The sequence below is a fragment of the Globicephala melas genome, chromosome 9 (genome assembly GCF_963455315.2).
Source record: "Globicephala melas chromosome 9, mGloMel1.2, whole genome shotgun sequence".
Taxonomy (NCBI): domain Eukaryota; kingdom Metazoa; phylum Chordata; class Mammalia; order Artiodactyla; family Delphinidae; genus Globicephala; species Globicephala melas.
Genome location: NC_083322.1, coordinates 23,825,600 through 23,852,973, shown reverse-complemented (window position 1 = coordinate 23,852,973; position 27,374 = coordinate 23,825,600). Strand labels below are relative to the sequence as shown.

At 41.0% G+C, this 27,374-nt stretch overlaps 1 protein-coding gene across 1 annotated transcript in view; it reads left to right on the top strand.

Annotated features, from left to right (window-relative positions):
• Positions 1-27,374, top strand: part of SND1 (staphylococcal nuclease and tudor domain containing 1) — a 419,451-nt gene that overhangs the window by 157,929 nt on the left and 234,148 nt on the right. The gene's annotated exons all lie outside the window — the stretch shown is intronic.

Sequence of the window (27,374 nt, the reverse complement as noted above, 5' to 3'; positions counted from 1 at the left end):
ACTGATTTTCCCTGACCTCCCCAACCTGCATATCCCGGACATTTCTTTGTGTCCTGGGTAAACAGAGGAAATGAATAGAATAATTCCTGCGGTAATTGAGGGAAATCTGTTCAGAGAGAGACTGATTTGTGTTCTCCTTACTTTCCGTTGGTGGGGATTCTTCCAGGAAATGTTATGTTTTGGGCCAACTTTTATTATAGGTTCAGAAAGGTAAGGCCATTTGGTTCTAAGTCTGACCTTGACATGTGAAGCCATATTAGCATGCTTTACCTACATGCAGGTTTCTAAACGATTGGAGTTGTGAGAGGTTTGTCAAAGTACTGTAGTTACTAGAATGATAAATTATTGCAAGAGATTTTGAAGCTGGGCAAAAGATGAAATTGCTGATTTTGAGGTAGAGAAACCAAACTGGATTCCCTAAAACAAGTATTTATCTCCTCAGATTCCTTGAGAAAATAGGCTCGTTTGTCATTGTATAAAACATTGACAGAATGCTGTATTCATTCATGAAGTGTAGTGCAAATGATGGCTTTCAGCCTCTTTCAATTTCTAGATCTCTTGTTATCTGATTGAATGTCTGACGTCTGTTTCACCAAGTTGATACCATATCACTAATTTACTGACTCATAAACAATGGCATAGAGACAAGCAAGGAATTCCCCCTGCACGTGTTCATTTCTATTGAGATCCATCCAAAACCACACTGAAAGGAGTGGCAGCGCATGTTTGCTTCGTGCACAGCCAGTTGTGTGGTGTGTATTCTGGCTTCCACCTGGTTTGTTTGAATATTGCCCTTCCCTGATTGTGCTTCGTCCCTAGGAGCAGAGATCACAGCTCAGGGTAGCAGCTGCTGAGTGGTTCTAGAAAGTTAGCCCAGGCCTCTGCTTTCAAACACTATGTGCCTGCTGGGCCTTTGTAAGTCCTCTGTCTCAGGATAAAAGAACTGACCTCCAGTGTCAGATATGGCGGCAATTCTTAAGCAATTAGGCTCCTTCTTGGTGCGAGAAAACTCATTTACTGTTTCCTCTGCATCAGAGTTGATTGGATTCTATTTGTGCTGAGCCCAAGTTTTGTCCCCCACGGTGACACTGTGTAAACGATGAATACTGTATCCCTGCCTAGGGAGAAGGATGCAGCTAAGCTCTGCTGGGCTGGAACATTCCTGATGCAAACTGCTTTTCCTGACTCACCACCTGAAACCTCTTGCCTGTCTTCTGGGCCCATCAGTTGTGACAGAGAACACCCATGTGCTTTGGAGTCTGGGAGCAGACAGGGCAGTGGCTGCCTCAGGGGGGTGGCTAGCACATCATCACACATTTCTGCCAATTCCCTTCAGACCTCTGCAGCTGTTCAGTGCAGCACATGGTGATTAAGAGGCACCGAGAGAGAGCATGTGTGCCTGTGTGTGCCTGTGCACGAAAGCTGATTAGTACAGCCTGTCACAGCTTAAACAAGATAATGGAGGTAAAAATCATCTTCTCTGCCCAGACTATTATTTGACCATCCCAGAGAGTCTATAATAAGAAGTTTGGAGGGGCTTCTAGACTGTAGAGCATTGGGATTGAAGGTAAAGTGGTGAGGTGCTTTGTTAGATCCAGTGGCCTCCATTTCAGTTATGGAAATTCACTTTGGTTCACTCCCGAGATTTAATTCTGGCTAAATGCCTTAAAGTAACCAGGCACCTCTCTGAGCCTTGGTTTTAGCATTTGTGAACTGGGAATATTATTTGCCTTTCCTCTCTCATGGATGAGAATCCAGGATAATACTAGTCATTCATGTTTTTCCAGGTGCCTGTTGCATTATGTGGTTTGGTTTTGTTTAATAATACTGCTTTCGTTTAGAATCTAGCATTGCCTGACTTTCTCAGGTCTGAGGTCAAGATATGTGAATCAGTGCGCAACTAATTTGACTGCCATCAACCCCTTGTGCAGATTTGGGTGTCACCTGGTTCCAGCTTCCACAAAATGTGTATCTGCTTGTATTGGAGTGTATATTTGTGTGTGTGTGTGTGTGTGTTATCTGGTTTAAGGGAGAGGTGGGTTATGTGCGTATCCTGGAAGTGTTTCAGAAGCTGTCTGAATTGCTATACTGCCTGGTAGAATGCCCTCCCCATCCCTTGTTTACCATCTTCCATCTGTGCTTTCACTAAAATATGACTAAGGAATATGCATGGAGGAGAGAACTGTCTTGCTAATTTCTTGTGGGTTTCTTCATGGTCCCAGTGTAGTGGACGCATGGAATCCTTGGTAACTTCGACATGTCCCTTCATTTTCCAGAATGGCATCCTTAGTGAGTATAAAATGGTGAGATGCCCTCCTAAGAGAACCAGAGCTAAGGTCCTCTTCTGATAGCAGGAGCAGTTTCTTTCTCTGTGTACATTTTTTTTCTTAATGTTTAGAGACGGTCAGCCCAAGGAAAGCAAGAGTTTGTGTGCCTAAGTCATTTTGCTCTCAGTGGAATAAGGTAATAATAGCTGGGATCTTCACTGGGAATTTTCTCCAGCTATTTCATAAAATCTCTAAATATTTTTTAATCTGTTTAATACAGCATTTATAAATGACATATGAATCACTGTAACTCCTGTCCCTTGATTGCAAAATTTCTATCACCATGGGAACCATTGTGTTCAAAGTTGTAACTTGTTTGGTCAATTGAAGGGTCAAAAATGGTCGATGAGATGAAATTGCAAGAAGCGATGAAGCTTCAGCCCTGGCAATAGATAGGAGAGCCTGGACGAGCATCTATCTCCAGAAACTCTATCCCCCAATTCGTCTGTTCCCTAAAGGTTTTGTCACTGTTTCTGTTGATATAAGTAAATTTGGGGGATGAGGCTCATTTGTAAATCAACGGCTGACTTTGTTTGATTTTTATGCCATTAAAATTTGTTCCGTAAACTAGGTTGGCTCTTTAGGCACTAAAAATTGGGTAATTTTCTTGATAAATGCAGACATTTGGGAAGTTATTGGGCTATGAATTAGGGAATTATTTCTAATTCATATTGTTTTAGATTGTTCTTTTTTGGAAACCTGTTTTACTTGAGGGTTGTACCTTTGGGGACGTGGGGCTCTTTGGGGTGGGTGGAAATGATTTCCATGTGTACCGGATTTACAGTTCCAGCAGGTTCAAAACTGAACTCATGGTAAACCTGGTCTGTCTAGAATGGTTGGTATTGTATGTAAATGATACTGTCTCTATTCTAGGTTAATGTGCCTTTATGAACCGGGCCGGCAACCCAACCACTGTTAACAGCCTTGTTTCTATGAGATAAAATATTCTGATTGTCTAAATCAGCTGTGGAAGATAGGGCTCATTTGTTCTTTGGTGGTGGCTGCCTATGTGTGATTTTCATGCTATTCCAATATGTAGCATGACCTAAAGACTTCTGTTTTTTAAGGCACTTCATATAATGCTCATTCTAAAGAGTAGAGCTGTCATTTATTGAGTTGTTTCTTGATGGAAAAATACTGAATTTCGTTTTCACTTTACTTAATTTTCACCTCCACCCTGAAAGATGTATGTATCGTTTCTATTTTCATAGGCATAGAAACTGAAACTCATAGGAATTAGGTATCTTACCCCAGATGTCTATGCTTTTAATCATGATTTTGAATTTAAAGGCATCTGGAAAGGCCCACTTTCCTGTTGTATGTACTGAATCATGGGTAGATAGCCAGGGTCACGGTGCTTTTTGGGATACGCCAGTTCTTGTGTATAACATGTACTCTACCTGCTGTGAGAAGTTGATCCTCTTCAGCCACATCGTCCTCGTCTACAGATAGCTGCAGGTAGTAAGAGCACCGTGGATCAGCCCTCTGATTGCCTTCAGCCCTCTAGACATTATCTCATTAGTCTTTGAGATGTCCCGGTGAAGTGATGTTTCATCAGATTGTTCTTCAGAGAAACCAGTGTCAGATTACATGTTCTTCAGTTACGCAGACAATGTGAGGTCATAGGTACCTGTGCTAAGCAAGCGTGGAGCTTGATGGTCCTTTCTCTTCAATCTCTCGGCAGAGGTGAGGCTTCTGGGAGAAGGGGAAGGACAGGTCACTTTTTTATCTTGGGCCAGGGCCGCGCCCAGGTTGAGGAGCACAGGTTGAGGACTGGTCCCTGAAGATACCCGGTGTAGCCTTCCGAAGCCGAAGCTGTGCTCCACTCAGCCGGTGAGAGCTCTTCAAGGTCATGGAGCTTTTCTGAGGAGGATTCTTTCACTCTTCTCACGGGCTATATCACACGGCTATCCTGTTGCTTAAAAATACTTTTGCCATGTGTTACTTAATACGCTGTGTTAAGTACAAAGCTGGCAGTCTGGGGATTCTTGTTCTTAATTACCTCTAATGTATTTTAGTTTGGTTTTTGTAAACATTTCCTTTGTCATCTCCACATTTTCCACTTCATATTAACGTGATACACTCACGCTATGGAAAAGTCCTTTACATTAATGATCAAAACAGGCCCTAAGGTTGTGAATGCGTTGTGATTTAAATCGACAGGTTTATGGGATGTTGCTTGTCCTTGCTTTCTCAGTGCCAGCTGTTACCATCAATGTGGCTGTAAATTTTTTGAATAAATGGCTTGAAGGTATTCACCAAATCGAGTGATATTTTGAATGGCTTGTATTTTCTGACCATGCCTTTTCCAAGTAAGACTTCTCCCACTTAGACGGGCCAGGAGTGTGTCAGTGTGCACTGGAGACAAGGGTCATTGTAGATGCCCTCGACCCTTTGGCTTGACTCATCAACTCCCTTGTCTGGTGAAGGTAATTAGCAGAAATGACAGTAGCATGGCCTGTTTCTGGAGGCTTGTTCTCAGCAAGGTAGCGCTCGCCCTGCTGCCACTTAAGAGCTCTTCTTGATGGGTTTTTGGTTTTTTTATCTGCAGATTATGCAGAGTACCTCTGTGCTTTAGGGACCATCAGGGTGCTGAGCTGAGCATATAGCTCTTTGGCGAAATGTGGTATTTGTATGGTGTATATTGTAATGCCTTCTTCAGAAAGGACCTCTTAGTTAAATGAAGAAACTGGAACTTTAAACTGCATTCCTGGAAATGTCTTCTGTATGCTCACCCATGGGAAATGATTTATTAGCTACCAGAACCCTCAGGATCTCCTGTCTTTGGTTACTACTGGGCATCACGTTGTTTAAAGACTTCTCTTCCCTGGACTCCCAAGTCGCTCGTAGGCTCTGGTGAAGCCCTTACATTTATAACTGATTTTTGGTCAGCTTGTCTTTGGTCAGTGGGTGGTGAAGCCACCCACTCCTGATCTTTTCAACGAGGATTCTGAAATGCCGTCCTTGGGGCTGGAACTTTCCATGCCTGTTCTCTGCAAATTGGGATTTTATTTTAGGGGGAGATTTGTGCTGAATCAGCTCAGCTGTGTTTGGGGGTAGGGAGAGAACAGGCTTTTTTTCCTGCTTTAAAAATAACCCTTATGTGCCAAAAACCCTATAAAATGTGCTGAATTGCAAATCTTCCAACTTCCTATACCTCCTGGTTTACAGCAAATAGATTCTTCTGAGCTTAGGCTCAATGATAGTGTATAGAATATCTTACAGTGTGGACGAGAGTAAAGTGAGACTGTCCAGATGTGCTCAGTTGGGAAGGAAACCCAGCTCCTGCTATCTTTTCTCACAATATTTTTTTATTCGGTAGTTTCATCTTACAAGGGTCTATATAGGGTTAGCACATATAACTTTGCTAGTAAGAAAAAGGGTTTGGTGTTTTTGCAAAATAAGACATCATTCAGAAGTAGTGAGTCCAATTTTTAGGCACAGGCTCTTAAGGTTTTCTTTCTGTGGCCTCTGTTTTTGCTGTGTCCAGAAAGTGAGGCTCATATTTCCGGTTGCTTGAGTGTTTCTTTCCCAAGGGCATGAACAACGTGTGGGTGTACAAGAAGGTAGTATGCACAATTGTCTCTTGGTTCTAAGGTGGAAATTCCTCCAATTCTTTATTTTTTTAAGACTTTCTTGATGTGGACCATTTATAAAGTCTTTATTGAATTTGTTACAATATTGCTTCTTTTTTGTATGTTTTGGTTTTTTGGCCAGGAGGCATGTGGGATCTTAGCTCCCCGACCAGGGATCGAACCTGCACCCCCTGCATTGGAAGGCAAGGTCTTAACCACTGGACTGCCAGGGAAGTCCCCTCCAATTCTTTACAGCTGGGTGACTGAAGTGGTGTCTTAGGGCTGCAGCTTCATAATTAAGGCCATGCGGTTGTGAGCTCAAAGGCTATGTGCTCCTTGTTTTCAGGCGTTTAAAATCTGAGCGAAACTTTTGGTTCTTACTGAATCGAGTTCTTTTGTTGATATGTGGAACTGCCATTTTACTTTCACTTACCAGTTATCTTTTCTCTGGCAAATTTTCAGGTATTCCTAAAAAGCTGCAATTCTACCCCATGAGGATTGCTGGCTTGGATGGTCTTTCCTGGTGTTTTCATAATGATGGGTGTAGCGGGATGAATAGTGTCCCCTCAGAATTCATGTCCTTTTAGAACCTCAGAAGGTGACCTTATCTGGAAATAGGGTCTTCACAGATGTAATGGGTTAAAATGAAATCCTACTGGATTAGGGTGGGGTCTGAACCCAAAGACCTGTGACTTCCTTAGAAGAGGGTAGGACACAGACAGAGAAGGAAGGACACGTGACAGTGGAGATGGAGATTGAAGTGACGCAGCTGCGGCATGGAACGCCAAGGAGATGGCCAAGAGCCACCAGTAGCTAGGAAGAGGCGAGGAAGGATTCTTCCCTAGAGCCTTCAGAGGGTGCATCGGCCCTGTGTACATCTTGAAGTCAGACTTGAGGCTTCCGAAGTCATTAGAGTAAATTTCTGTTGTAAGCCAACCAGTTTGTGGTGCTTGGGTTACAGCAACCCTAGGAAAGTAAAGCAGCGGAAATGTAGGTTAGCTTCCTTTTTTTAAAAAAATTTTTTTAATTAATTAATTTATTTATTTATGGCTGCATTGGGTCTTTGTTGCTGCATGCAGTCTTTCTCTAGTTGCAGCGAGCGGGGGCTACTCTTCGTTGCGGTGCGCGGGCCTCTTCTTGAGGTGGCTTCTTTTGTTGTGGAGCATGGGTTCTGGGCGTATAGGCTTCAGTAGTTGCGGCACATGGGCTCGTAGCTGTGGCTCGCAGTTGTGGCTCGCAGGCTCTAGAGCTCAGGCTCAGTAGTTGTGGCGCACGGGCTTAGTTGCTCCACGGCATGTGGGATCTTCCCGAACCAGGGCTCAAACCCGTGTCCCCTGCATTGGCAGGCGGATTCTTAACCACTGCACCACCAGGGAAGCCCAGGTTAGCTTCTTTGTCTATCTTGCCAGTTGACTCTTGGCTGGAGTTCTCGTTTTTCAGTTTTGTACAAGACTGTCTTGTCTTTCGGTATTTGTGTTTATTCTTTCCGTCGTTACTCCTCCTGGGCTTTAATGCTGTCCCATCTTCAGACCAGCTGATAATTGGTATAGAGTAATTAATACTTGAGAGCACATTTCTAGTGTTGTCGGTAGGCTCACCCTCGGGCTTCTGTCCTGTTTCCCTTCCTTGAAGGATGAGTGCTGATGTCCACTTAAGAGGGCTGCCACAGTCACGGGGCCTCCATCACTTGGACTTCGATCATTAGTGTTTTGAAATATGGCTCAGCCTGGGAGAAATCATTCCTGGCAGGAGCTTTTGATGAACCATGCTCATCCCATTTAAGGCTGATGAATAGGACATTAGGAATAATAAGCACCGTGTGTAACATGTCGCCTGCTCAGGGTGTGTGCTATGGGGAGCTGTGCATGAGTGTTCTTCTGTAACTACAGGAATCTCAGGTTTTGTCTTTAATCTGGTCATTTTGGACGAGAAAACTTTGCTGCAACTTTGCCTTCCCACCTCTTCTGACTGCAAAAAGTGATTGGGCTGGGCTGATGAGCAGGTGGTCCTCTTCTGAAGACAAAGGTTGAGTAGGTTTATCCTTTTGGAGGCAGTCCCTAGGAGAAGGCCGGAAGTGGCAGCCTGGGGAAGTCAACTCATTTTTATTATTCAGGAACTATTTCTTGAGCAACTACTCCATACCACACCTTGTTCAAGACATTGGGGATTGAGCCTTACGAACACCTGTTCTCATGGAACTAATAGTTTAGAAAAGGCACATGGTGGTTGGGTACCTTTTTGGAGGAAAAATATGAATAAAATATCATCTCTGTCACAAGTTGCCTACAGTCTAACTGCGATAAGATTACATCAAAATGTGTGAAGTTGAATAAGAACAGATTTGAATAACTGAGATAAGAAACATGTCTCTTGGCAGAATTGGATTAATATTAATGTGAATCGTACAGATCATAGTTGTCTTTCAGAGACGAGAGGTCACACCTGCTGTGTGACCTTCTGCACTTAATGGCTTCAGCTGTCTCTCATATATGAATATTTCCACCCCTGATTTCTTTCTCTGCCTTAAGATCAGTTTCCAGCTGCTGAATACTAGATACCCAAATACAGATGCCAGTAGATAGCTGTTATCTATTATGTCTAAAATGTAGTTCTTGGCTTCCATACGATTTTCTTCCCTGCTCACAAACTGCCTTGGCTAGGCTACCTTTGTTGTTGGTCTTAAATAATGTCACCACCCACCTGTTATCCCAAACTTTAGTATCAGCAGTCTCCCCATCCCAATTTCATCTGATTCTGCTATAGTTATCACTCCAAATCTTCCTTTTCACAGTATTACCCATGGCTACTGGTCTGTATGCTCCTTATCTCTCAATCACTGCAACTGCATCTTAAGTAGTTCTCCTTCTAGTCTCTGCCATCTTTCATGTTGCTGTCAGAATCGCTTTCTATATGCACAGTCATGGTCATCTCACAGACTCTGGGGACACCCAGATGCTGCAGAAAAGCATCTGACTCCTTAAATGAAGGTAAAGGAAAGCCGGTTGTATATAAAATAGCATAATGTCATTTAGGGATGTTTCCATTTCCAGTCTTACTTCCTACTCTACCCTCCATATGATACATCACAAATAACTTCTCACCCTTGTGTCGACATGCCAAGCCCTTTCACAGCTTCTTGCTTTCACACTTCTTTTTCTGTAAGAATCTTAGCACGGTTCCTTATTCCTGGCTGGCTCCCCATGTAAAGTCGGGGGCTGTCTGTCCTATTACTCCCCTGTGCCCATTTCTGGAGTATCTGTTCCCAGGTCTGACGTCCCTCACCCTCTATGGGGCAAAGAGCCTGTCTGACCCTTTCTTCAGCTCTCAGCTCCTGATGTCAGGAATCAGATTAGGATCCCCCAATAAGTCTTTACAGAGGTAGTGGGATTTGTCCTCTATCTGGCCGTTCTTAAGAAAGATTGGAAGTCTTTGAATACAGAGAAGGGATGTAGAAAGCTCATGGCGTAGCTCTAAGCTGGACAGATGGTTTTCTTGTCACCTGTCTTCTTTAATTTCCTCGTACAATATAGACCTTGAGCCCCACTTCAACGAGACTTCAGGCATAGCTCTGTCTGACAAATAAAAAGCAAGACCTTAAAAACAGGTAGAGGGCTTCCCTGGTGGCGCAGTGGTTGAGAGTCCGCCTGCCGATGCAGGGGACACGGGTTCGTGCCCCGGTCCGGGAGGATCCCACATGCCATGGAGCGGCTGGGCCCGTGATCCATGGCCGCTGAGCATGCGTGTCCAGAGCCTGTGCTCCGCAACGGGAGAGGCCACAACAGTGAGAGGCCCGCGTACCACAAAAAAAAAAAACCAGGTAGAATAAGGATGTTTTTGTTTTTCTGGATATGAGTTATGGTTATGAACTAATCGCTCCCCCGCTGGCAGTGTGCTGGATGCCTGCGAGGCTGCCCTCCCTGTGGGCTCTTCGGGAGGCAGCCCAAGCGCCACTCCTTAGTGCGGGAGGTCAACTTTGGGGCTGTTTCTGCGTATTTTTGAAAATGTGCAGCATTTATAATTTGTTCTCTTGAAAAATGATTTTTGACAGAGGGATTTACCCAACTAGTAGGCAATAAGTTAATATTTTTCACTTGGATCATTCATTATGATTTTAAACCTCTAAGTGACAGACGCTTGATGGCCCCTGACTGCTCCCTGACGTTCCCATTCTCTGGGACCTGGGCTTCATAATGTCTGTCTTCTCCAACAATAGTCCAAATGTACTGGAAGTAAATAAGTCCCTAACTGGCTCCGCTTGGCCATTTCTGTGGTGTGTCGGGTACCTTTTAGCCTGGCGGGTTGCTGCTGAGCCCAGCTCCTCAGAGCCTGTCAGGCTAGACTTCGATGGAGGGTTGGGCCGGGGGGACTGGACAGGAGAGGCCCGTTAAGCATCAGATTTTCCCCTCACGAGGCCCAGTTTCTGCAGCCTGTAAATCTCTGACACCCCTTTATCCAAAAAAGAGGGAGGGGGAGGGAATGTAAGGCGGAGTGACCTGGGCCCTAATTAGAAATTGGTTGAGCATTTTGGTGAAATATTGCCTCAGGCCGTTGGTGTGAGCTGGGGAAGCTTCGTAACTTTCCTAGTGAATCTTAAGAGCTGAGAGATGCATCCCTAACTGTATGGTCTGTGCATTCATGTCGCCTCTGTTTCTTCATTTGTAAAAGGGGTGTGTTATTTTGACAGCTCTGACTCCTCAGGTGTGCCAGGATAGGGAGGGCATGGAAGCAGACAGCTGCATTAGGAATAACTTTTGGGCCGGGCACAAAGGATGGAACCTTGTAAGTTCCTAGGATGGAAATAGAAACTAGCACCTCAAATGCAGACCTGTAGCATTGTCCACAATTGTCAGCCCACATTACAATGAAGAGGTAGGACATTTCTGTGACCTCAGAGGCTAGAAGATATGCAGCTGAATATTGTGTATGTTCAGATTCTTACACTTGGGATGAGTTTATTTCTTCCAGTCTGCCTTATTTTCTTCACTCGTAAATTACAAAGGAATCTATTTTTGTAAGATCTTAAAGAATCCAGAAAGGGTCAACTGGTCATCCTGGTATCTCTGACCAGACTCTCTGACGTAACGGTCATCTACCGATCACTGTGTAGTTTTCCTGGTAGTCACCCTGGGGAGGGCAGGTCGATTCCCCTTGCCTGGGATGGAGGTGGGAAAACTTGGGTTCCTGGAACCAAGGGACCTGAAGTATGAAGTACATCTAGTCCTTGTTCACCTAACTCCATGACCTTGGATGATGATTCCTTTTATTTTATTATATTTCCTTAATTTCCTTGTCGGTTAAAGGGGAGTGAACATTTTTTTGCCCTGTTTTTGCTGAAGTGATCTACCTGATCCTTTTATAGTTCTGAAAGTGTAATCTTTTGACACCAAAGATTTAGTTTAAATAACAATGAATGGGGACACCTGTGGTAGCCAAAACACAGACTTGAGGGTTATGTTCGCATGTGTTGAGGATAAATCTGCACCACCTTTATGGTGTGGCTTTAATTATCTTTTACCAGCCAGACTCCTACCTCCCCGAGAGAAGGCTAGGAGATTGAATGCATTCTTTTCCTGCTATGCTTATGTCACTGAGTTATGGTCACAGTATCTTTTATATCTTTTCAACTGAAATTTAAAGTTTAAACTGTTATGGTTGTGGTCACAGTCAAGTTTCCCATTGGGGCAAGGACCTTTTTTCTCCGTTTTCTGGGACCTCTGTCGTCAAATGATTTTCTCCCACTGGGGGGCTGGTGTTTTGTTTCCCTCCATCACTCATCAGTTGGCTACATTTTGAAATAATGGCTTGGGAAACCCAGTGCGTCACAGTGACTGACTCTGAGGCAGCCTGGAGGCTTTTCACATTTTCTACTAGTTTCTCCCATTGCCAGTGGTGCTGCCAGCTGTGTGGAAGAAAAGCTGTGTGTGGTTTGAGCTCCCCAGCATGGGAGAGTCTTTGAAGATGAGAGACAAAGATGAGTCGTGTTGCCGCTCTTCCATGCTTCTGCTTTGGTGGTTGCTCATCATAGCTTCCCGAAGGGAAAATGGTTATAAGATCACTAAGTCTAGGTAGATTTATGACGTCTCTCTTGCTGTTCAGAGAGTGAACGTGGTATTGATAGTCTTTAATATCTCCTCCTGTACCAACACATACTCCCCATTCCTTTCCTTCCGTCTCTGTAACCTTCTGGTGGTTTTCCTTCCTTTTCCCTCCCCTCCTTCCACCTTGCATTTACCATCCCCCTCCTCAAAGGTGCTCAGACCTGCAACACGAACAGCTTCAAAATTCCAAGCCTGTAGTAGCTCTCATTTTCCAATACACACAACCCATCTGCCGTACTGTCTGACTTGGCCATTGCCCTGGATCCCTGGGACCTTTCTGGCCTTAAGAGGAAAAAAAGGGATGTGCTGAATGTCATCTTTTCTTGTTTCTGTTCTTCCACCAGCATGGAACTTGGTCCATGACCAAAGCTGACGAAGCATCAGCTTCTCTCTGAACAAGGTCCACTTGGTTTGCTTGGCAGTTCTAGTTTCTCCTTGGGCCATCACGGATGAACACAAAATTTGACAGGCTAGATGATGTTGTGATACATTTTAAATTGTCTGCCTGCTTTAACTGTTACTTCCCTTGTTTCTGGAAAAGGGAAAACATGGATGAGGAAGAAACTGTTGGTCAGTGCTTTTAGTCTGGATTGCCCTTCCCTGGGGGATTGTAGTCAGTGGGCCAGGGTGTGTGTGTCCTTGCTAGGTGCTCTGGTAATATGTCAGCTTGATGCTGCCCCAAGCACAAGACCTTGTGGAGTGCTTGCACATTGTACTCACTAAGAAAAGAATAACTGTTTGGATGACACTGGGACCTGCTTCCAAATCTGTGGGAAGTGTGTTTTCCTTGGATGGTCTACCTTCCTGGAATTGGCATTTGGATTTGATCGTTTCTTCCTTGACTCCCAAGTCATTATCCCTGTCCTCCACCCCTGTGTGTCCAGGTTGATGTTTTTTCGGTTCTTGTTTCTTCCTTTTCTTGCAGAGATTCCTCTTTGCATTGATGTGTACCTATGTCGAGGCAAAGATACTTTTCCTTACAGAATTTTTAAATTTAATTTTTAAACAGCCAGGAAGACATAATTTGAAACATTTTTTGGTTGTTTTATATAACATGTTCTTAACTTTAAAAAAAGAAATACATGGAGGTGTCATTTTTAGAAAGGACATATATGGATAAAGCAGTGCATCTTTTTTTATTTTCTCCTAAAGATTTTCAAAGTCAAATCAAGAAACTAAATCCTTTTTGTTGTTTCATTCGCTGAAACAGACATTGTGAAGACATTTGAGGAAAGCCAGTATGGAAACGTAGGATATTTTTGACAAACTATTGTATAAAATAGGCAGACATTTAAATTAGATAACATATCTTTTATCTTTTAGGTATTTTTTCTAGATGTTTTTCTTTGCTAGGAAACCAATAACATTGTCTTAAGTTTTTCTCGTGTGTGTGTGTGTGTGTGTGTGTTGGGGGGCTTATTTTTTTTTAACATCTTTATTGGAGTATAATTGCTTTACAATGTTGTGTTAGTTCCTGCTGTATAACAAAGTGAATCAGCTATACGTATACATATATCCCCATATCCCCTCCCTCTTGCATCTGCCACCCACCCTCCCTATCCCAGCCCTCTACGTGGTCACAAAGCACCGAGCTGCTCTCCCTGTGCTATGCAGCTGCTTCCCACTAGCTATCTATCTTACATTTGGTAGTGTGCATATGTCCATGCCACTCTCTCACTTCGTCCCAGCTTACCTCTCCCCCTCCCCGTGTCCTCAAGTCCATTCTCTACGTCTGCGTCTTTATTCCGGTCCTGCCCCTAGGTTCTTCAGAACCATTTTTTGTTTTTTAGATTCCATATATATGTGTTAGCATACAGTATTTGTTTTTCTCTTTCTGACTTACTTCACTTTGTATGACAGACTCTAGGTTCATTCCCCTCACTACAGATAACTCAATTTCATTTCTTTTAATTGCTGAGTAATATTCCATTGTATATATGTGCCACATCTTCTTTATCCATTCATCTGTCGATGGACACTTAGGTTGCTTCCATTTCCTGACTATTGTAAATAGAGCTGCAGTGAACATTGTGATACATGACTCTTTTTGACTTATGGTTTTCTTAGGGTATATGCCCAGTAGTGAGGTTGCTGGGTCTTATGGTAGTCTGTTTTTAGTTTTTTAAGGAACCTCCATACTGTTCTCCATAGTGGCTGTATCAAATTACATTCCCACCAACAGTGCAAGAGTGTTCGCTTTTCTTCACACCCTCTCCAGCATTTATTGTTTGTAGATATTTTGATGATGGCCATTCTGACTGGTGTGAGGTGATACCTCATTGTAGTTTTGATTTGTATTTCTCTAATGATTAGTGCTGTTGAGCATCCTTTCATATGTCTGTTGACAATCTGTATATCTTCTTTGGAGAAATGTCTGTTTAGGTTTTCTGCCCATTTTTCAATTGGGTTCTTTGTTTTTTTGATACTGAGCTGCATGAGCTGCTTGTAAACTTTGGAGATTAATCCTTTGTCAGTTGCTTCGTTTGCAAGTATTTTCTCCCATACTGAGGGTTGTCTTTTCGTCCTGTTTATGGTTCCCTTTGCTGTGCAAAAGCTTTTGAGTTTCATTAGGTCCCATTTGTTCATTTTTGGTTTTATTTCCATTTTTCTAGGAGGTGGGTCAAAAAGGATCTTGCTGTGATTTATGTCATAGAGTGTTCTGCCTATGTTTTCCTCTAAGAGTTTGATAGTATCTGGCCTTACATTTAGGTCTTTAATCCATTTTGAGTTTATTTTTGTGTGTGGTGTTAGGGAGTGTTCTAATTTCATTCTTTGGCATTTAGCTGTCCACTTTTCCCAGCACCACTTATTGAAGAGGCTGTCTTTTCTCTATTGTATATTCTTGCCTCCTTTATCAAAGATAAGGTGACCATATGTGTGTGTGTTTATCTCTGGGCTTTCTATTGTGTTCCATTGATCTGTATTTCTGTTTTTGTGCCAGTACTATACTGTCTTGATTATTGTAGCTTTGTACTATAGTCTGAAGTCAGGGAGCCTGATTCCTCCAGCTCCGTTTTTCTTTCTCAAGATTGCTTTGGCTATTCAGGATCTTTTGTGTTTCCATAGAAATTGTGAAATTTTTTGTTCTAGTTCTGTGAAAAATGCCATTGGCAGTTTGATAGGGTTTGCATTGTATACTATAGATTGCATAGTATAGTCATTTTCACAATGTTGATTCTTCCCATCCAAGAACATGGTATATCTCTCCACCTGTTTGTATCTTCTTCAGTTTCTTTCATCATTGTCTTATAGTTTTCTACATACAGGTCTTTTGTCTCCTTAGGTAGGTTTATTCCTAGGTATTTTATTCTTTTTGTTGCAGTGGTAAGTGGGAGTGTTTCCTGTATTTCTCTTTCAGATTTTTCATCATTCGTGTATAGGAATGCAAGAGATTTCTGTGCGTTAATTTTGTATCCTGCTACTTTACCAAATCCATTGATTAGCTCTAGTAGTTTCCTGGTAGAGTCTGTAGGATTTTCTATGTATACTGTCATGTCATCTGCAAACAGTGACAGCTTTACTTCTTCTTTTCCAATTTGGATTCCTTTTGTTTCTTTTTCTTCTCTGATTGCTGTGGCTAGGGCTTCCAAAACTATGTAGAATAATAGTGGTGAGAGTGGGCAACCTTGTCTTGTTCCTGATTTTAGAGGAAATGGTTTCAGTTTTTCTCCCTTGAGAGCACTGTTGGCTGTGGTTTTGTCATATATGGCCTTTATTATGTTGAGGTAAGTTCCCTCTATGCCTACTTTCTGGAGGGTTTTTATCATAAATGGTGTTGAATTTTCTCAGGCTCTCTCTGCATCTGTTGAGGTGATCATATGGTTTTTCTCCTTCAGTTTGTAAATATGGTGTATCACATTGATTGATTTGCATGTATTGAAGAATCCTTGCATTCCTGGAATAAACCCCACTTGATCATGGTGTATGATCCGTTTAATGTGCTGTTGGATTCTATTTGCTAGTATTTTGTTGTGGATTTTTGCATCTGTGTTCATCAGTGATATTGGCCTGTAGCTTTCTTTGTGACATCTTTGTCTGCTTTTGGTATCAGGGTGATGGTGGCCTTGTAGAATGAGTTTGAGAGAGTTTCTCCCTCTGCTATATTTTGGAAGAGTTTGAGAAGGATAGGTGTTAGCTCTTTCTAAATGTTTGATAGAATTCGCCTATGAAGCCACGTGGTCTTGGGCTTCTGTTTGTTGGAAGATTTTTAATCACAGTCTCAATTTCAGTGCTTGTGGTTGGTCTATTTGTATTTTCCATTTCTTCCAGGTTGTCCATTTTATTGGCATAGAGTTGCTTGTAGTAATCTCTCATGATCCTTTGTATTTCTGCAGTGTCTGTTGTTACTTCTTTTTCATTTCTAATTCTGTTGATTTGAGTCTTTTCCTTTTTTTTCCCTTGATGAGTCTGGCTAATTGTTTATCGATTTTGTTTATCTTCTCAAAGAACCAGCTTATAGTTTTATCGATCTTTGCTATCGTGTCCTTCATTTCTTTTGATTTCTCATCTGATTTTTATGATTTCATTCCTTCTGCTAACTTTGGGGTTGTTTTGTTTTGTTTTGTTTTGCAGTATGCAGGCCTCTCACTGTTGTGGCCTCTCTCGTTGCGGAGCACAGGCTCCGGACGCGCAGGCTCAGTGGCCACAGCTCACGGGCCCAGCTGCTCTGTGGCGTGTGGGATCTTCCCGGACCGGGTCATGAACCCGTGTCCCCTTCATCGGCAGGCGGACTCTCAACCACTGCGCCACCAGGGAAGCCCCTAGGGTTTTTTTGTTCTTTATTCTCTAATTGCTGTAGGTGTGAGGTTAGGTTGTGTATTTGACATTTTTCTTGTTTCTTGAGGTAGGATTGTATTGGTATAAACTTCCCTCTTAGAAGTGCTTTTGCTGCGTCCCATAGGTTTTGGGTCGTCGTGTTTTCATTGTCATTTGTTTCTAGGTGTTTTTTGATTTCCTCTTTGATTTCTTCAGTGATCTCTTGGTTATTTAGTAGTGTATTGTTTAGCCTTCATGTGTTTGTATTTTTTTTAGTTTTTTTTCCTGTAATTGATCTCTAGTCTCATAGTGTTGTGGTTGGAAAAGATACTTGATACGATTTCAATTTTCTTAATTTTAGCAAGGCTTGATTTGTGACCCAAGGTGTGATCTTTCTTCAAGAATGTTACAGGAGCACTGGAGAAGAAAGTGTATTCTGTTGTTTTTGGATGCAATGTCCCATATATATCAATTAAGTCCATCTTGTCTAATGTGTCATTTCAAGCTTGTGTTTCCTTATTTTTGTTTTCGATGATCTGTCTATTGGTGAAAGTGGGGTGTTAAAGTCCCCTACTATGATTGTGTTACTGTCGATTTCCCCTTTTATGGCTGTTAGTATTTGCCTTATGTATTGAGGTGCTTCTGTGTTGGGTGCATAAATATTTACAATTGTTATATCTTCTTCTTGGATTGATCCCTTGATCATTATGTAGTGTCCTTCTTTGTCTCTTATAATAGTCTTTATTTTAAAGTCTGTTTTGTCTGATATGAGTATTGCTACTCTAGCTTTCTTTTGATTTCCATTTGCATGGAATATCTTTTTCCATGCCCTCACTTTCAGTCTGTATGTGTCCCTAGGTCTGAAGTGGGTCTCTTGTAGACAGCATTTATATGGGTCTCATTTTTGAATCCATGCATCCAGTCTGTGCCTTTTGGTTGGAGCATTTAATCCATTTACCTTTAAGGTAGTTATTGATATGTATGTTCCTATTACCATTTTCTTAATTGTGTGGGTTTGTTATTGTAGGGGTTTTCCTTCTCTTGTGTTTCCTGCCTAGTGAAGTTCCCTTAGCATTTGTTGTAAAGCTGGTTTGGTGGTGCTGAATTCTCTTAGCTTTTGCTTGTCTGTAAAGGTTTTAATTCTTCTTTGGAATCTGAATGAGATCCTTGCTGGGTGGAGTAATCTTGGTTTTAGGTTTTTCCCTTTCATCACTTTAAATATGTCCTGCCACTCCCTTCTGGCTTCCAGAGTTTCTCCTGAAAGATCAGCTGTTAAGCTTATGGGGATTCCCTTGTGTGTTATTTGTTCCTTTTCCCTTGCTGCTTTTCGTATTTTTTCTTTGTATTTAATTTTGATAGTTTGATTAATGTGTGCCTTGGCATGTTTCTCCTTGGTTTTATCCTGTATGGGAGTCTCTGTGCTTCCTGGGCTTGATTGACTATTTCCTTTCCCACATTAGGGAAGTTTTCAGGTATAATCTCTTCAAATATTTTCTCAGTCCCTTTCTTTTTCTCTTCTTCTTCTGGGACCCGTGTAATTCGGATGTTGGTGTGTTTAATCTTGTCCCAGAGGCCTCTGAGACTGTCTTCATTTCTTTTCGTTCTTTATTCTTTGTTCTGCTCTGTGGTAGTTATTTCCACTATTTTATCTTCCAGGTCACTTATCCTTTCTTCTGCCTCAGTTATTCTGCTATTGATTCCTCTAGAGAATTTTTAATTTCATTTATTGTGTTTTTGATCATTGTTTGCTCTTTAGTTCTTCTGGGTCCTTTTTAAACATTTCTTGTATTTTTTCCATTCTATTTCCATGATTTTGGGTCATCTTTACAATCATTACTCTGAACTCTTTTTCAGGTAGACTGCCTGTTTCCTCTTAATTTATTTGGTCTGGTGAGGCTTTACCTTGCTCCTTCATCTGCTGTGTGTTTGTCTTCTCATTTCACTTAACTTACTGTGTTTGGGGTCTCCTTTTTGTAGGCTGCAGGTTAGTAGTTCCCGTTGTGTTCGGTGTCTGCCCCCAGTGGATAAGGTTGGTTCACTGGGTTTTGTAGGCTTCCAGGTGGAGGGGACTGGTGCCTGTATTCTCGTGGATGAGGCTGGATCTTGTCTTGTGGGCAGGACCTCGTCTGGTGGTATGTTTTGGACCTTCTTATGATTTTAGGCAGCCTCTGTGCTAATGGGTGGGGTTGTGTTCCTGTCTTGCTAGTTGTTTGGCATAGGGTGTCCAGCACTGTACCTTGTTGGTCATTGAGTGGAGCTGGTCTTAGTGTTGAGATGGAGATCTCTGGGAGAACTTTTGCCGTTTGATACTACGTGGAGCTGGGAGGTCTCTGTTGGACCAGTGTCCTAAACTCCGCTCTCCCACCTCAGAGGCACAGGCCTGACACCTGGCCGGAGCACCAAGACCCTGTCAGCCACATGGCTTTTGGGAAGTCTGAGGTTTTCTGCCACCATTCAGTAGGTGTTCTGTAGGAGTTGTTCCACTTGTAGATGTATTTTTGATATATTTGTGGGGTGGAAGGTGATCTCCATGTTTTACTCCTCCAGCATCTTGAAGGTCCTTGCTTATTTTTTATGTTAATTATTTGAGTAGGTTATACATTTGTTTGGTTCAAAACTTAAATGCTAATAAATGCTATAAAATCAAAGAGCTCCCTTCTATCTTGCTCCTTTACCAATTGAGTTTACCTTCTCAGAAACAACTAGTGTTATTTCCTTGTAAATCTTTCCGGAGATATTTTAGGCTTATATAGACAGATGTGTTTGTGGGGGGATATTCTTCAAATACTGGTATCATAAATAGTTAAAATTTCATATGTATTAAGAAAAATGGTATCTCTGCATTTATATTTCATTTACATGCTTAAAAGTACTAACGAGTTGTTGCTGTTGTTGCTGTTTTCAGCCTAGTTTTCTCTGTGACTATAATTTTCCTATTTGAAAATGTAATTATGAAATCTGCTAATATGGGGATAGTGTCCATTCTGTCCTTGTTTATGATAGTGTATTTTGTTTTTGCTGTTTTGCTATAAATAACATGTACTGCCTGTTTTATCAGTGACAAAAGCAACACTTGTTCATTCTAAAAGAAATGTTTTTGAAAGAAAAGTTAAAGCAAAAAGAAACTACCACCCAGGGGTAACATCTGTTAATACTTGAGTTTATATTATTCCAATCTTTTTATGCATTTGGGTATTTGCATAATTTTCAACTTAGCTAATAATTACATGGTACTTAGTGTTTTGTAACCTTCAGTATGACGGTTTCCCTGTGTCATTAAATTGACTTCTACATGAGGTACTTTTATCATTTAATATCTAGTGAGTATATAATCAATATCCTATTTTTGGCTATTTGTCGTTGTTTAGCACACGGACTTTTGGATCCGCATAGACATGTGTTTGAATCTCTGGGGTAGCATTACGTAATTCAGTCCTGTCATGAGCATTAAATGAGATAATATATGGAAAGCACTTAGTGCAGTGCTCAGCATATTGTAAGAGCTCAATCGATAATAGCAAACTACTGAGTCAGGGCTTAGGCAAATTAAGAACAGGGAGCAGTATATAATATGACAGAATGTGAACTTGCTCTCTTTTGTGTCCTGATAAGGTTGAATGAGAGAAAGACGGCTGTCATTTTATTTTCTTTAGCGTCTGTTGCCTTTATTTTTTTTTTTAATTTATTTATTTTTGGCTGCGTTGGGTCTTCATTGCTGCATGCGGGCTTTCTCTAGTTGCAGCGAGCGGGGATTACTCTTGCAGTGAGTGCGTGGGCTTCTCATTGTAGTGGCTTATCTTGTTGTGGAGCACCAGCTCTAGGCGCGCGGGCTTCAGTAGTTGTGACACGCGGGCTCAGTAGTTGTGGTTCGCGGACTCTAGAGCACAGGTTCCGTAGTTGTGGTGCATGGGCTTAGTTGCTCTGTGGCATGTGGGATCTTCCTGGAGCAGTGCTCGAACCCATGTCCCCTGCATTGGGAGGCTATTCTTAACCACTGCGCCACCAGGGAAGCCCCCCTCTCTTGCCTTTAAAACCAATCTAGGGCTTCCCTGGTGGCGCAGTGGTTGAGAATCTGCCTGCTAAAGCAGGGAACCATGGGTTCGAGCCCTGGTCTGGGAGGATCCCACATGCCACGGAGCAACTGGGCCCGTGAGCCACAACTACTGAGCCTGCGCGTCTGGAGCCTGTGCTCCGCAACAAGAGAGGCCGTGATAGTGAGGGGACCACACACCGTGATGAAGAGTGGCCCCCACTTGCCACAGCTAGAGAAAGCCCTTGCACAGAAACGAAGACCCAACACAGCAAAAATAAACAAACTCCTACCCCCAACGTCTTCTAAAAAAAAAAAAGCCAATCTAACAAGATGAGAGTCTATTGCTTGCCTATTTTTTTAGGAAAACCTTTTTAATCCCCAAGTGCTCAGTGACACTGACTTGGATTTGCCTGACTCAGAGGAAGTGGGAGTGGACCTGGGGAAGGGAGAGCTTAGAGAGTACTCTTAACATCCAGTTTGCTTCTTTTCTGAGATTTCAGGTACATTTTTCATATCTTGATAGAGTTTCCATGGGAAATAGCAGGAGATATGATGAGAACTTAATTTACTGTGACCCAAAGTAAGCTAAATAAAGTACAAAGTATGCCCCATCCAGCATTCTTTCTTAACCCCCAGTCTCTCTGAAAGTCTCAAGCTTGAAGCCCCAAATTGAAGTCTCTGTCTCCTGAACTTACCTATCCAACAAGCACAGCTGTTTGGTCATCAGTTAGAAATAGATGTTGGATGTCCTGCTTTTCAGCTCCCAGATGAACACTCGATTAATTAATCCAGCATTTCAAAATATTATTTCCACTTGGTTTACTATTAAGAGGTCGAATTCGAAGATTGATTACATTTGAGGTAATATTGTGAAATGGGTTTATTTCTCATCCCATAGGTAACATGTTTTGTTTAAAGTACTTCACTGATACTTCAGGTGAGAGAGTTGTTATTTTTTGTATTACAGAGTGCTAATTCTTGGTTGCTTATAGCAATTAATGACTTATGCTAGTACTAAATGAGGTATATTGAGAACAAAATGAAGTAGAAATGCGGCTTTATTAAAAGATGTAGATAAACTGATTGTTCAGTTAGTGTCATATTATATTGTCATTTCTCCGTAGTGTTATTCTCAAGTTTCCACTGATTCTAAATAGTGTCCTTTTTACAATAAAGTGCATATTAACCAAAATTGATTGAAATGAGTTAGGCCAGGTACATCCTCAGCACTATTGTCATTTGTTGGCCTCCAAAATTACCTGCCAGTTCTAAGGACTAAACCAATATAGGTTTAGGATTCACTTTGGCTATACAGCCTAGAATGTAAATTCTGATCTTCATTCGTTTTCATGGTGCTGGTCTTGTCATCACTCTAGTAGAGGTAGCATTCGCACTGCTAGGAAAAGATGAAGGGTTCCTATGCAGTTTCCACAGATACAAATGGGAATGCATAAAGCGATTTGTATTTTGTCTTCTTGAGCCAGGGAGTGTCTTTATTTTGAGTAATTCTAGTCTTTTTTTTTTTTGGCTGCACTGCGCAGCATGTGGGATCTTAGTTTCCCCTACCAGGGATGGAACCCACACCCCCTGCATTGGAAGGTGGAGTCTTAACCCTAGACCCCCTGGGAAGTCCCTCTAGTCATCTTCCTACTGTTGACCATCTTATTTCTTTAGTTCTTCACTTTGGAAAGCTTTACAGACCTCTTTCTTGACCTTTCTTCTTTGGGAGTGACCCCATGGACTTCCTTCTCAGGTTAAGTATTCGCCACATACTTTCTCTGGTTTTTAGAATGTTAGACTTGGTTACTATAATTTGTAAGTTATTTTTGAAAATAGGGAAGTAGGGACATGCGAGCACCAAATAAAATTTTTTTACTTGATTCCAAGCCTTCTGGAGAATTGGAGCCAGAGGATCAAGTCTCCCCTATTATCAGTGACACACAGGTTATGCTTTTTACGAGTGTGACTCCTGTTACCTTAGACCACACCTTAACTGTGGTGATCTTTTGTTTTCCTTCTGTGGGTTTTTGTTTCCTGATTATAAAAGCAATGTATGTTTGTTATATTAAATTTGGAAACGATAAAGGAAAATTAAAAGTAATTCAAAGCACTGTTAACATTTTGAGGTATTTTCTCTGATTCAAATATAAACATACAAATAAATCTATATGTCCTTATTTTTTCAATTGACAGCATAACCTGAACATTTCCTCACATCCTTAAATGAAATTTTGTAAAGTAATAATTACAATGGCTGTGTCATTTTATTCCATGATTGTGTGATAATTTATTTCACCAATTTGTGTTCATCTTAATTTTTTGAACTATGGTACTGTGGCTTTATTTTATGTTTCGCTAAACATGCCATACTGTATAATCAACTAGATTCACTGAGCATACAGAATCAGGCTTCTAGATTTGGGAGGATCTTAAGTTTAGAAGCGTTAAGGGCAGAAAAGCTTCTTTTATGTATAATTTAGATATAATTATAATTCGTATATAGTAAGTCTTCATTGATGTTGAGTGCTTTTTTACACAGGATTTGGTCATTTAAGAAGTATAATAGCTTCCCCCCTTTTAAGTCCCATATATTTTCTCCCATTTAAAAAATCATACTAATGGTTTTTGAGATTTTAATTCTAATTTAAACTTTAATTTTATTCTTCTCCATATATTTCATTTAGTCTAGTTCTTAATGCTTAATTTTAACCTTCCGTTATTTCCTTAGTTATTTTAAAGCAACATCGCAACAAAATCATTTCTTTGTATTTTTATTTTTGGTTTTCTTATAGAGCAGCAGGAGATACAGCAATAAGCTGGATAGTTTTGGAGAGAACCGGAGGCAGTAACCAAAGTTGGAAGTCTGTCTCAGGCTTCTCATGGATTACCCCTTCAGCCCCCTGCATTGTACCCTGTATTTAAGTGTAGCTTCTGAAAGGGTAGCTTCTCAGACTTGGAAGACCTTGGGCTCTTAGACTGTAAATCTCTCCAGGCATATAACAGGCTTCATTTACTGAAATGACTTTTTATTGTGGATTACTGTTCTCATAATTTCAAATTTTATTTGCTCTGATATTTAGGTTCTAGTAGTTACAACTCTTTCATTGAATTGCTCTTTAAATTTGGGTAATTCACATAACTCCTCTGAATCTGCTTTTTCTTACATAGTGGTATATGCTTGCCTTAGGTAATAACTGTGATTCCTTTCATTTGATTTTAAATAGTCATTCATTTTACTTTATCCCTTAAAAGCTCAGCTAACTAAGAGTTGGAATTAAAAAAATCTTTTTATAGTAATAATTTTAACTTAAACATTAAAAAGTAACTTACTACTGAGGTATTTTCCATTTTCAGTCTTCGTAAGCTACCCTATTCCAAATTGTATGAGTTTGCCATTCCGTATTGCAGAAGAGCCCCATCTTGCATAATTTTCGGACAGATTATTTAATCTTTCTGAATAACTGTTATGTTGTAGATGTTATTAATGTGACTTCCCCAGCTCCACAGCCCAGACATCTCTAAGCAGCTAAAATATAGTCTCACAATATTCAAGAGAAGCAAAAATGTGTATTTAAAAAAAAAGCTCTCACAGATAGATTGGTTGCTGATATGTTGTGGAATTATTAAAAATTGGTTATGTTCATTCTTTCCAGGTTTGGGAGTTGCTTATTAGATCAATGCCAGTTAATTCTTCTCTGTTTTCCCCATTTGCTCCAGATCAGGGTATCTCTAACATGCCTATAATTTCCTATTAGCTATGGGATGTTTTTCTAGGCTTTTGAACCCCACACTTATCATTGAATATTTTAGTGATTTAATTACTGTATTATGTTTATCATGACATTTACTCACAGGAATTTTATCAGATGTCACTAACAGAATGCTCATTTTATTAAATATTTCTATTTATAACCTATCAATTACAACCATTTGTTATGCAGGTTCTGTTTATAAGTGCATCATTTCATTTGATTTAAACATACCTATGCATCTTGGTTTATCTTTTACAGAGAAAATAGACAATATATTTTGGGTCCATCGTTTCTTTTTCGCCTAATCTGAAATTTTCTTGTTTTTTTTGATATGTGTTACTGTTCTGTTTGATTTCATTCATATATATGAAATTTAGCGTGTATTTATAGCAGTTTTGCCTGTGCTTTCTCTAATACAGTAAGTTTGATTTCCGTTTCCTATACCTACTAGTTCTGAAATGTACTGAATGAAGTGAAATGATTGGGCTTCAGACAATTCTTCTGAGATTTTTTCAAGAAGTCTCTCCTGGGCTTCCCTGGAGGCACAGTGGTTGAGAGTCCGCCTGCCGATGCAGGGGACGCGGGTTCGTGCCCCGGTCCGGGAGGGTCCCGCGTGCCGCGGAGCTGCTGGGCCCGTGAGCCATGGCCGCTGAGCCCGCGCATCCGGAGCCTGTTGCTCCGCAGCGGGAGAGGCCACAACAGTGAGAGGTCCGCATACTGCAAAACAAACAAACAAACAAAAAAGTCTCTCCTTAGGGTAGTTTGCATAAAGACCTTGGCCAATGATCGCAATAAACTCAGCTATAGATGGAAGCCTCAGTTGGTGATTTTCTAGTGTTTGGAGGTTGGTACTGTTGTGTGATCCAGGTGGTTGTATCAGTATATTCTGCTTATACTCACTGGACATTTTTCTGTTACCCTCTAGAGCTGCTAGAAGGTTTGGCTTTAAATTCTTTCCCACAGAGTTGTCTAAACTTCTGTGGTAATTCTACAGTGGCAGAATGTTGTTAAATACCCTCACTGTATTCTTAATCTCGTCTTTTGATATTCAGGTTAATAAATTTATAGCTCAGTTATGTAATGAGTAAACCAGTTTTCCTATTTTGAGATTATCTTATGTGCTAAAAGACATGGAGACTTTTCTTTAGTAGCAGAAGAATAAAAAAAATCTTTCCGTGCTAAATTATGGAGGAGGGCTCATTGAGTCTTTCTGTTTATTCCTTTCCTTCTGTGCTGTAGAAGAATTTATCATTCATTTTCCACTGTGGAATTGGTGCAGGCAAGAGAGGAATTGGGTCAGCTGGTATGCAGACCATCACATAGAAATGAGCACATGTGACAGGTCAGAGAGAGATGCACTGCTGTGGATACCAAGGATGTATTCAAACAGGCGAAGTAATGAAGATATGAGGATTCTTGAAACCAGAGTTACAGTCTGGTTCATCATGAGTGAGTGTGTGCAAGGAAACTGGGAAGCAGCTGTAGCCAGTAGGAGGGTTAAAGCCTTACAGAATTGTGTCTTTTGGAAGAATATTTCCATAGATGGTATCTGTATAATTTTTGGCATTCTACACAGTGCCTCTGCTGTTTGTCCTGAGCACATGACCTGTTGGGAAGAAGTTTGCTTTCTTCTGAAGTGGCTGGTTGGTTGGTTATTTGAACCATCCCACAATACTTAGGCCCTGAGAGATTTATTCTTCCTCTTTATGAAAGAGTGGCTTTAAAAAAAAAGAAAAAATATATGGATTTGCTTGAGGTTCTCTGAACCAGACAGGTTGGGAGGTTCAGATATTTCCCTTATGTGATTTGACTCCGATGGCTTAGTTAGTTGTGTCAATGATAGTAAGCTCTTCTGCATATGGTATCAGCTGCTCTCAACTGATTCTCAAGGTACTTTCTTGTTATTAAAAAAAAATTATTTTTATCATTATAATGAGATTTTAATCAAGTGGTTCTTAATGCACTTTGTTATGAGTGTAGTCTCAAACGTATATTTTCATGGATAAACACAATGTGGTATATGCACACGCTGTGTACACTCTGCCAGAAAAGGAAATTAAGTACTGACATATGGAACAACCTGGATGAACCTGAAAGCATTATACCACGTGAAAGATGTGAGACACGAAAGACCACTTATTGTATGTTTCCATTTAAAGGAAATGTCCAAAACAGGCAAATTGAAAGAGACAATAAGTAGATTGGTGGTGGCCAGGGGATGGGGAATGAGTGCTCAGTGAGTAAAGGGTATCTTTTGGGGTGATGAAAGTATTCTGGAATTATAATGGTGGTGGTTGCACAGCATTGTGGTTATACTAAAATTTACTAAATTAGTATACTTTTGACTGTTGTTGACTGTTGGTGGAATGGCTGCTGAATGAATGACAAGCAGTACTTGGTGTTTCTTTGTTGATGTTACTGCTGGGTGGCATTTTATCCAGTGAGTTGAGTGGTGGGTGAGAGTGGGGATGGGAGTGGCAGCTGAAATGTGCGATGAGTCCCCTCATTAAGGGAAGCATATACTTGTCCAATGATTTGCTAATTCATAGAAAGTGCTGTTGGATAATTACCTTTATGTTCTCATCATTAATGGGAAAAAACGTTTGGTTCACATGCTTGATTGATTTCACAGTTGTGTGTTCACTTTCTTTTACCTAAAAAGATAATGTCAGGCTCTGAAAATCTGCTTTTCTTCATTTTGGAAACGAGTTTCCAGTCTGTTGATTAGGTGTGGATAAGAAGCGTTATATTTTGAGATTCTCTGATATATACAGAGAGGAGTGCATGAGTTAGAGTTCTACTAATAGGAGCAGTGACTGGAGGCAGATTACTGG